Source organism: Corvus hawaiiensis, chromosome 2, assembly GCF_020740725.1.
Source record: "Corvus hawaiiensis isolate bCorHaw1 chromosome 2, bCorHaw1.pri.cur, whole genome shotgun sequence".
Classification (NCBI taxonomy): Eukaryota; Metazoa; Chordata; class Aves; order Passeriformes; family Corvidae; genus Corvus; species Corvus hawaiiensis.
This window is the reverse complement of record NC_063214.1, coordinates 114889226-114898328: the sequence shown is the minus strand read 5'-3', so window position 1 is coordinate 114898328 and position 9103 is coordinate 114889226. Positions and strand designations below refer to the sequence as shown.

At 37.7% G+C, this 9103-nt stretch overlaps 1 long non-coding RNA gene across 2 annotated transcripts; it reads left to right on the top strand.

The window, feature by feature from the left end:
• Window positions 1–255: 255 nt before the first annotated feature.
• Window positions 256–8021, top strand: LOC125318437. 2 transcript variants are annotated; one of them, XR_007200354.1, is made up of 5 exons: window positions 256–302; window positions 521–560; window positions 1351–1538; window positions 1811–1899; window positions 2364–2860. It is a non-coding gene; the product is annotated as an uncharacterized LOC125318437 (long non-coding RNA). The 2 variants fall into 2 exon arrangements; XR_007200359.1 differs by lacking the exons at window positions 1811–1899; window positions 2364–2860 and adding an exon at window positions 8008–8021 and having other exon boundaries at window positions 1351–1628.
• The last annotated feature ends 1082 nt before the right edge of the window (window positions 8022–9103 follow it).

Sequence of the window (9103 nt, the reverse complement as noted above, 5' to 3'; positions counted from 1 at the left end):
AGTTTCAAAATCATGTTTTGGCAATTTTGTCCAAGGAACAAAACTTGTCTGGAGATGAAGAAATAGATGATGATGACGAAGAAGAAGAAACAGAAGAAGAAGAAGTAGAAGAAGAAGTAGAAGAAGAAGAAGAAGTAGAAGAAGAAGTAAAAGAAGTAGAAGGAAAAGAAGAAAGAGAAGGAGATGAAGCAGGAGAAGGAACAGAGAAAGAAGAGGACAAAAAGGAAAAAAAAGAAAAAGAAAAGCATAGTAAAACACCTGAGGGAGAGAAAAGCAGTAGTAGCACTGTGGAAACTGGAGAGGTAAAAGCATTTACTTCTATTAAGTTACTGGTCTCTGAAAGGATTTGGTTCTATAACTAACTTCAGTTGGATACATGTGTAGCTATCCTGTAAATGCAAAGTTGTTGTTTGGGGTGGTTTTGTTAGAGGGAGAAACACATGTAGGTGTTAATAGTTAAACATCTGGTTTTTTAAACAATTTTGAAAGAGGGTTTTTGGTTTTTTTTTTTGGTCTATAGACAGAGGAGACTACTCAGGAAGAGACCATCGTTCAGCAGGGTAAGAATACAGTTCCTAAGAACTGGACATCCTGAAGACAAATAAAACTTTTTTAAACAATAGTATACAAATAGTGGACAACACAGTTCTTGTTGGTAGATGGCAAAGCAGTTCTTTAGAGTAGATGAAATTTGAGAGGCAAATCCCCATTATTAATTGTTAATGATTTGAAAGAAATAAATACTTTTCCCAGTCATGTATTGGAGGAAGTCCATGAGAAGAACTTTCTCTTAGCAAGACTGCATCTTACTAAGAGCAGTTCTGGTTGTGCAGTGCCAAAGTCATGGAAATTTTATTATCTCTCAACCAACTTCTTTAGGTACCCTGTGCCTCACTTCAATCAAGAAGCTTCTCAGAATTCTTCCTCATTTTTTTCAGCTGACACTTCCTCATTCCATTCACAAAGAGATTATTTTAGGTGAAATGTGATAATGTGAATGCTGTTCAGGATGCTGAAGGTGTAAACCTAGATGCTCCTTGTAGTTTTGATGGCAGTTTATGAGAACTGTATATTCCTGTAGAAAAGCTGGGGAAGATGAAAATGGGTGCCCTATGCGTGTAGGACTTCTTTTATTTTAGAAATTTTGAAGTAATCTAGAATTGTTTTCTTGACAGAAAATAACAAGTGTGGTATAAAACAGACCACTGCCTTTATAATGAAGAAGCTATGCCAGTTATTTTCAATATTATAATGGAAATAGCTTGTACAGAAGGATGCTTAAATATTTTTCCGTTATCCAGTGATCTGGAAGTTTTGATACTAAGTTCTAAATTTATATGATTCATACAGGGAGTATAGGAAAATTTAAACACAGGAACATCAACTGAGATGGAAAGTTTTTCCTTTCCCAGAATTGTTTCTATGGAATAAAGTTCACGTTGAACCGTAACTCCTGCCCTAAAAGTCAGCTTTCCTGAATTAGAATATACTTTCAAATAAGTGTGCAAGACATTGTCTTCTGTCATCAAGAGGAAACTGTGAGTGTCAAGTGAAAATATTTTATATACTGTCACTGCTGTAAGTGTTCTGTTCTTGAAAATCGAGCATGTGGAGAGTAAATAAAAATAGTCTTGTCGGGCTGGGCATCAAGTTACACTGAATATTCTGATTGCTTTTTCAGTTTTATTTGGTGACTTCTACTTCAAAAATAATTTGAAGAACAATTGTTTTCTGTTTTTCTGCGATATTTTTCTGATCTGTACGAATCAGAAGAAAGTTAATATAAATATAAACGTTTATATTATTGTAGAGAAGGAAAGCACTGACAATCACACTGTGAGCAATTCTTCAGAGAACACTGATGACCAAAAAACTGGAGGAATTGTGGGGAAAAAAAAGGTTTGTGTCCTGATGTTTCTTTCCAGCTTTTCCAGTGACCAAGAAGGCAGTGGGCACTTACCAAAGCAAATACCTCAACTTACACGATCTGCATAGATAATTAAACTGCTGAGAAACCTGTTCCTTCTGTTTAAGACTTGATTTTATTTTTGAAAGAATAGCTTAAAATTGTCCAAATAAAAGAAATGAGATAATGCCCATTATCACCTCAGGATGGCATGTCCATGAAAGAGAGATTGTTTATCACCTCACGTACTGGTGAGGTGAAAACTTAGGACTTGATTCCTATGGGAAATTATCTAAAAATATTCCCCCCCCCCCCCCCTTAATTGTCTCTGAAAGCAGCAGCTGAGCTGGTTGATGTTGCAACTCCTTCCAACATGCACTGATTTTGTGATCATATATATCTCTCTATATAGGTGTATGAGCATGTTGAGGAGTACCTGATATGGAATTTCTTACAGGTTTAGGATCCAGAGGCTCCTGCAGAGGCTGCTGAGTTTCCTGTTGAACAAAGACCCTAAGATCCAGTTAACTTTGAGCACGTGTGTAGTCTCACTGAGCACAAGCCCTGTCATTAATGGCAGTACACACGTTTATCAGCAAGCACTTACTGCTCTGGGGCTTTATTTTTGGACCTTGCCTCAGGCTCTAATCTGAAAGAAACCCAAATTAAATGCACCACTTGTAGCATTTTGCACAAATTGTACAGTGTCTAATTTGACAAAATGCAGTCACTTTAACATTTCTGATTCTGATGTGCTATTTTTCCACATTTCAAATATTGCAAATGTTTCTCATTAATATTTTTAGTCATTTTGTTTAGAAAAAAAATATTTATTTCACCAAGGAGAAATTTGCCGACCTCATTGACCTTGGTACATACAAAGGGGTTTGTGGGTTTTTTATCTTGAATTTCACTGCTAACTGTTTCAGTCATATAATTTACCTGTTTTTTTCACTTCAGTTTTCCCTGTTTAAGCGAAAGCCACTGACAGGCCAGAAGAATGTATGTAGCAGAAAGGAAGACAGCTCTGAAAAGCCATTGCAGAGTGAAGAAAAAGAAAAGGAAGATTTATCTGCTGAAGACAGTAAGGATGAAAATCAGAATCATACACTGGAGAATTCCAGTGAAACTGTGACTAACCAGGACAGAAGGATGAAAGTTAATACATGTATATTGCTCTAACACTGTTATAATATGTAAGAATGTGACAGTCTTAAAGCACATTGTGCAATTTTTACTTGAAAACAGTTATGACTCAAGATGTTGATGGCTGCTTTTTTTGATTGATTCGATTGCTGTAATTTTAAATAGCCAGATGATTTTCTTGGTATTTATTGGTAATTTTAATAGCTCAAAATTATATGCTTAACAGCACCTTTCTGGAGTTCTGTGGCCTTACCTGTTGGTGTTCTAAAGCAAAATATGGGGGGTTTATATGTGAAAAGTTGAACACGGGCATTTTATGGATTTTTGCTAAATAATTTTATTCTGTTTCAGTCTACAGAGTACCACTTTCAGCATGATACTCTTGCAAAATTATAATATTTGATGTAAGATACTATTTGGTTTAACAACCTAGTTAAGAATATTGAGGGTACTCAGTTACTTAGAAATACATATGTTTCTTTCTGTTTTGACATAGAAAAAATAGCAGTAAAATTTTCAATTTAACGTGTAGGCCCTTATGGAAGAAGTTACTTGAGTATGTGCCTAATTTCATGTGTGGGAGCAGTCCCAGTGGAAACAGTGCCTAAGAGCAGTGTAAGTACAGAAGTATCCTGCCAGACTGGGACAGGGAGAAAGATTTTATTTCTGAGAGGTGCTGAAAACCTTTGCTCCTGCTGAAATTGGCATAAGCTGATGGGCCTCTCTCCTCACTGAATCAGGCTCAGTGAAAACTGGACACCCTCGCTTTTGTTTCACTTGGATTCTAATCCTGTATTCTCTGAACATCCACGCCTTGATGAGTCTCCAGTGAAGCTTTTCTTACAGGAAAATAATGCAACCAAAGTTACTGTGGCACATGTTGGTACGACAAACTGATCATTATGGGTAAATATTCATGTTCTCTCAGGCAGACTGGCTTTTCTTCAGATGGAGACGGTGCTGGTTTGGCTAAATTTAGAAATATATCCTCTGAGAGAGGGCAGGTTACAAACCACTGCTCCCCCACCAGGTTCGGGAAAAAAACCTTTTTCCTCGAAGGAAAGTGAAAGAGATAAAAACTATTTATTTAAAGAACACACAGGAAAAGGATAATAATGCTAAATAATACAATCTCTCACTGTGGTGAAAAAAACCTGGGAAAATGTTAGAGTCCTCCCTATGGTCCTTCTCCTTCGAGCTGGGACGGGGTGGGCCCCCTCCTGCAGGGGCCAGGGCCCTCGGTGGAGAACAGTCCCGATGTGTGTTGTGATGTTGAAAACAATCCAGCAGAGAAAGGGAAAAATCCGAAATTCCAGAAAAAAACAAAGGCCAGCTCTCCAGAGGAGAAAAAACCCTGAAAGCTGGCTGAACAAGCATGCAGGATGCTTCTCTGCTCCTCTCCAGCAGAATGCAGAAGCCAAAGAAACCACAAAGAACGAGAGTGTGTTATCTCTGTCTGTGTCCTTGAGGTTTGTTTTTTTTCTCTCCACTCAGGCTCAGTTTAAAAGCACAGAAAGGTATATATACTAATTTCTGGGCATAGTGCAGTGATAGGGAATACAACATCAAGTCACCCCAAGACAGAGCTTAGCAGGAGGAGCCAAAAATCGGTACAAATAAAAACTGCTTAACACCACTGTAGCATTAAGAAGTAGGAATTCTTTATTCAGCCAGATGCATGAGGGGATATCCCCTCCAAAATATCATGCAGGCTGAGTGCAGAAAAAGCTCCTGTTTTTATACTGTATTTTACACACAGAGTCATTGATTTTCCCAGAATAAACATACACATGATAAATAATTTCCCTGAAATCATTACTATATTTCCCCTCCCCTTTGCATGCGTTCTTCTGTCCTGGAGGTCTCTTTGCTGTTCCCTGGTGGTCAATGACCCCAAAGGGATCCCTGACCACCTGGTGACCTGGTAAAGGTTGGCACAACTGGGCTGGTTATTTTCCAGTCCTTCCTTCACTTCTTCCTAGTTTCAGAGTTGCTTAAATTTTATATAATTGGTCAGAAGTGTCCAGAGTTGATTTCGTCCTAGGAGTTGGTTCACCTGAATGCTTTGTCCTTGTAGTATGGCAGGTGCCCAGATTGTTTCACAGGGCCTCCTCTGTGCTACCATAATCATCACTGAAAACCTGGATGCTTGGGTTATCCTTTGCCAGAGTTGATTAGGATCCTTTCATTTCTTTTATTTTTCTTTGGGCTACTCTTGAGTTCTGCAGTGAACCTGACATGAGGAGGTTTTTTCCTCCATTATATTTACATATTTTCTTATTTTTCTGAATGCACATGTGGTTTCTGTTCTACTTGGATACTGTTGAGAAGAGTAAATTGGAAAAGGAGAAATAAAGTAAATGGTGCCCTCATTAATTTAAATAAGCTTTAACTATTTTTTAAGGGGAGATCAGTCACAGAAATTGTTCCTGTAATTTCTTTTTCTTAAGGTGAACTAATTTCATGAGAAATGTTCCTTTAAAATGGGAATTACCCTCCAATCTAATGCTATAGAAATTTATGTAATGGACTGTAAACTGCTGTATGTCTGAGCAGTTTCAGGGACTGGTACATTTATCTTGTCCACACACTTTGCTCAACAAGTAGCAGAAACATATTAATCCATTCTAATGTCTTTTTTACATGTCTTCATTTTTAATAAAAGAGATTAAACAAATAAAACAATTTACATGTGCATGTGTATTAATTTATGGGGGTTTTTTAACAAGTTCACAATTCTTATGATAAAAATGTGAAGATGTTTTATTACTGAAATGTTTTCATAAACATAAGTAGCAAAAAGTTCTAGAAGCATTTTTAGTACATCTTTCTCTGTTTTTTTTCTTACTTTCCCTAAGATTAAGTGTATCAACTTAACACTTTATTTCTCATTTTTATAGTCCTGCCATACAACTGAGACTGTGCTTTAGAATTGTTGGTTTTCTAGTTTCACTGCTGAACCTATCACTAGGTGGAGTTTGTGCTCTTCGAAGGTGTAACCAGCCTCTGCAGCCAGAAATTCTCCTTCTCGTGGCCCCTGAAAGAAGTTAAAGATACTCATTCTGTATCAAATTTTCTGTTTCAAAGTTTTCAGAAAACCTTATGTTTTCTGGCATATTGCTTTTGGCATTAAAGTGCTCTGATATCTCAGCGTATTTATATAGTGTATTTTGAAAGTTTTAGATGATGTGTATTTCTAAAAATATAAAGATAAATAAATACAATTACTCATTTATTTCTCAGTGTCTACATAGATGGACAGTGGTCAAATTCTGTTACATAAATGTAAGTCTAGATATACATGTTCCACCTAAATTGAAGTGCTATTAGTGCATACACAGACACAGGCATGTACACTGATACACATAAGTGTGTATTTATATACAAAGATACATACTTTTATATAGATATATGTGTGTATGTGTGTATGCCTATGGATGATCCAACGTGTGCCTGACCTCCTGAAATTTCCATTTAATCCATATATTTACATATGCAAGTTTACTGGTTTCCAGAAGTACAGGATTCCTTTATGCAGCTGCTGGTCCTATGCAAGTTTGTGGCGATTGAAACAGAAAAGGAGAGAACACGCTGTTTAGACACTTTTACATGCCCAAAGTTAATAATCGTAATCATAATTATAATTTTATGCAACTTTTTCCTTTTTCTTCCAGGAATTACTTGTCCAATATGCAAAATACATCCAGTCCTTGTCCCTGAGGAATATTTTAAGTCATGCTGTTGACATTAGAATAGTTGAAGTAAACTGAATTTATATCATGATGGTAAAACACTGTAAGTCCTGATAATCAAGAATACAGAAGCTAATCTAGCATGACTATTGATAGACTGAGTACAGGTTTATTTAAAACATACTCATGTACACCAGCTACTTTATCTCTTTAAAATATAAATGTGAATATAAATATAAATATACTATCTCCAAATTCCCTCACAGCACTTTTAGGAGCTATATTATTTATACTCCTCATTACTTAGAGGAGTTTACAACATTTTCACACCCTGTTATGTCTAAATTCCTTTAAGGACCTAAGTAGTGTTTCGATTAAGTGTAATGAGACCACCATCAGTGGTGAGAATTGGAGATATTAATGCTTTGGTAGTAAGTCTGCTTTGCTCAGTATCTTATACTGATGAGCTCTCAAAGTTCACACCTATTTATTTGCCTTTTAAGACTGTTTTGGAATTACAATTTATTCATGCTATGTAATTACCACTTTCTTTTTCAGGACTAGATTGTAATGACTCAGCAAAAGCCTTGCAAAATCTAAATCTGGTTAAACTGTAGTTCTTTCATTTGTACACAAAGAAGTCTTTTATTTTCGAGACCATTCTCATTTAATGTCAAAACAGTTTAAACACATTTGTTTCCAATCACAGTCATCAAAACCTGAAGAGATTTTAACAGTTAGAATTTTAAGGGATGTTAACAGCACTAAAAAAAAAAAAAAACCCAGAGATTTTGGTCTTCAGTACATCTATTAAACACAAAACCCTGTATCTGCTGTTTTACCACATACTGATGCATCAGTCAGTGTCTAACTGGGAATGCAATATTGTCTTCTCCCCCACATTCTCTGTTTTGCTGGCTGCCTAAGACACACAGCCCCTGCCAGATGGAATGGAAAAGGGCAACTGGTGTTCTCCAAGACTTGCTACATATGTACACCATGTATGTGCTTCCTGTGTGCCTGACCCAGACTTTCACGTTGAAATTTTCCACTGCAAGGGTTTTGGTAGTGGGGAAATTGAGAGAAAGTTACTCTCACCATCTCCTTTGTGCCATTGCTGGGAGAAACGGCATGAGGCCACCTTTAACTGGGAAGAGCCAAGGTGTGGGGAGCAGGTAAGTGCTGCCTAAGAGGTGGGACACTCAGCCAGAGAGTGCTGCTCTGAAGAACATTTCATTTCCCTAAAATACGCTATTTTTACAGTCAGGGCAGTATCTTCTTTTATATTTTTGACAAGGAGTGTGCCATTGAGGTTTAGGTGTGACCTAGGAAAGAAAGTTATTAGGATATAACTTCAGTTTATTATTTCACACAAGAAAATGTGTGATCATCATCTCTGTTATTTATGCTTCTAGAACAAGAATTTCCATTGGTGTACATCTTCCTGACGTTTCAGCCAATGCTGTCCTCTTGTAGGCTGGCCTCTAGTGTTTCTTTCCTGTCTGTCATTTTAGGAAAAGCAGCTTTCTACTAACAAACATGGATATATCACTTAAAAATGCAAAATGAGCCAAGTGCCTTTGACAGGCATGCCATGTGCAGGGGAGATGCCTTTTGAAAACTGCACAGGGTGAAGCATCCACTCTGCATGAAGACATGGTCTTGGGCTAGTACTGGGGTTTCCTGGCTAGCAGTGGTGTTTCATGGGCTAGTGCTGGGTTTTCATGGGCTAGCACTGGGGTTCCACAGTCATTTGCTGATAGCAGCAGCACGGTGTGTGAGGAATTTTGTCCATCATTCCCCAGAGAGCACTCTACATGACACTCATTCATCTGTGTCTTTCTGCCCATGCCTTCCTCTGAATATTTCTGCCTTTTTTCCTCTTGATGCCTTCACCACAGCAGCACCTCTGGAAGATCTGTTCTTCCTGCCTGTTAGCTCCACGTGTCAACCCCAATCTTTGCTTCCATTTCAGCCTCCCTCTCCCAGACTCTGGCAGAGCTTCTGAAATGTCCCAGCACTGGAGCACGCCCCACAGCCTCACAGCAAGCACCCAGAATGGCCCTGAGTGGGATCCTAAAGGGACCAGTGTCCGAGCACAGATCATGTGCAACTGGCTGACATCCAGAAGGAAAAATTTGGCCACAGAAGCTGGCAGTGACCAGAAGCTGGAAGGAGGGTCTAATAACAGCAAATGTTGAGTTACAAATTAGTATTTCTAAGTGTTGCTGCCACTAAACATCATGAAAAAGTAATAATAAGCTCCAAGAATTCTAGGAATTCTACAGAAGAAATGCATTATTATGATTATTATTTTATTTTAAGACTAGTTCTACAGATATTTACAAGAGTAATTCTA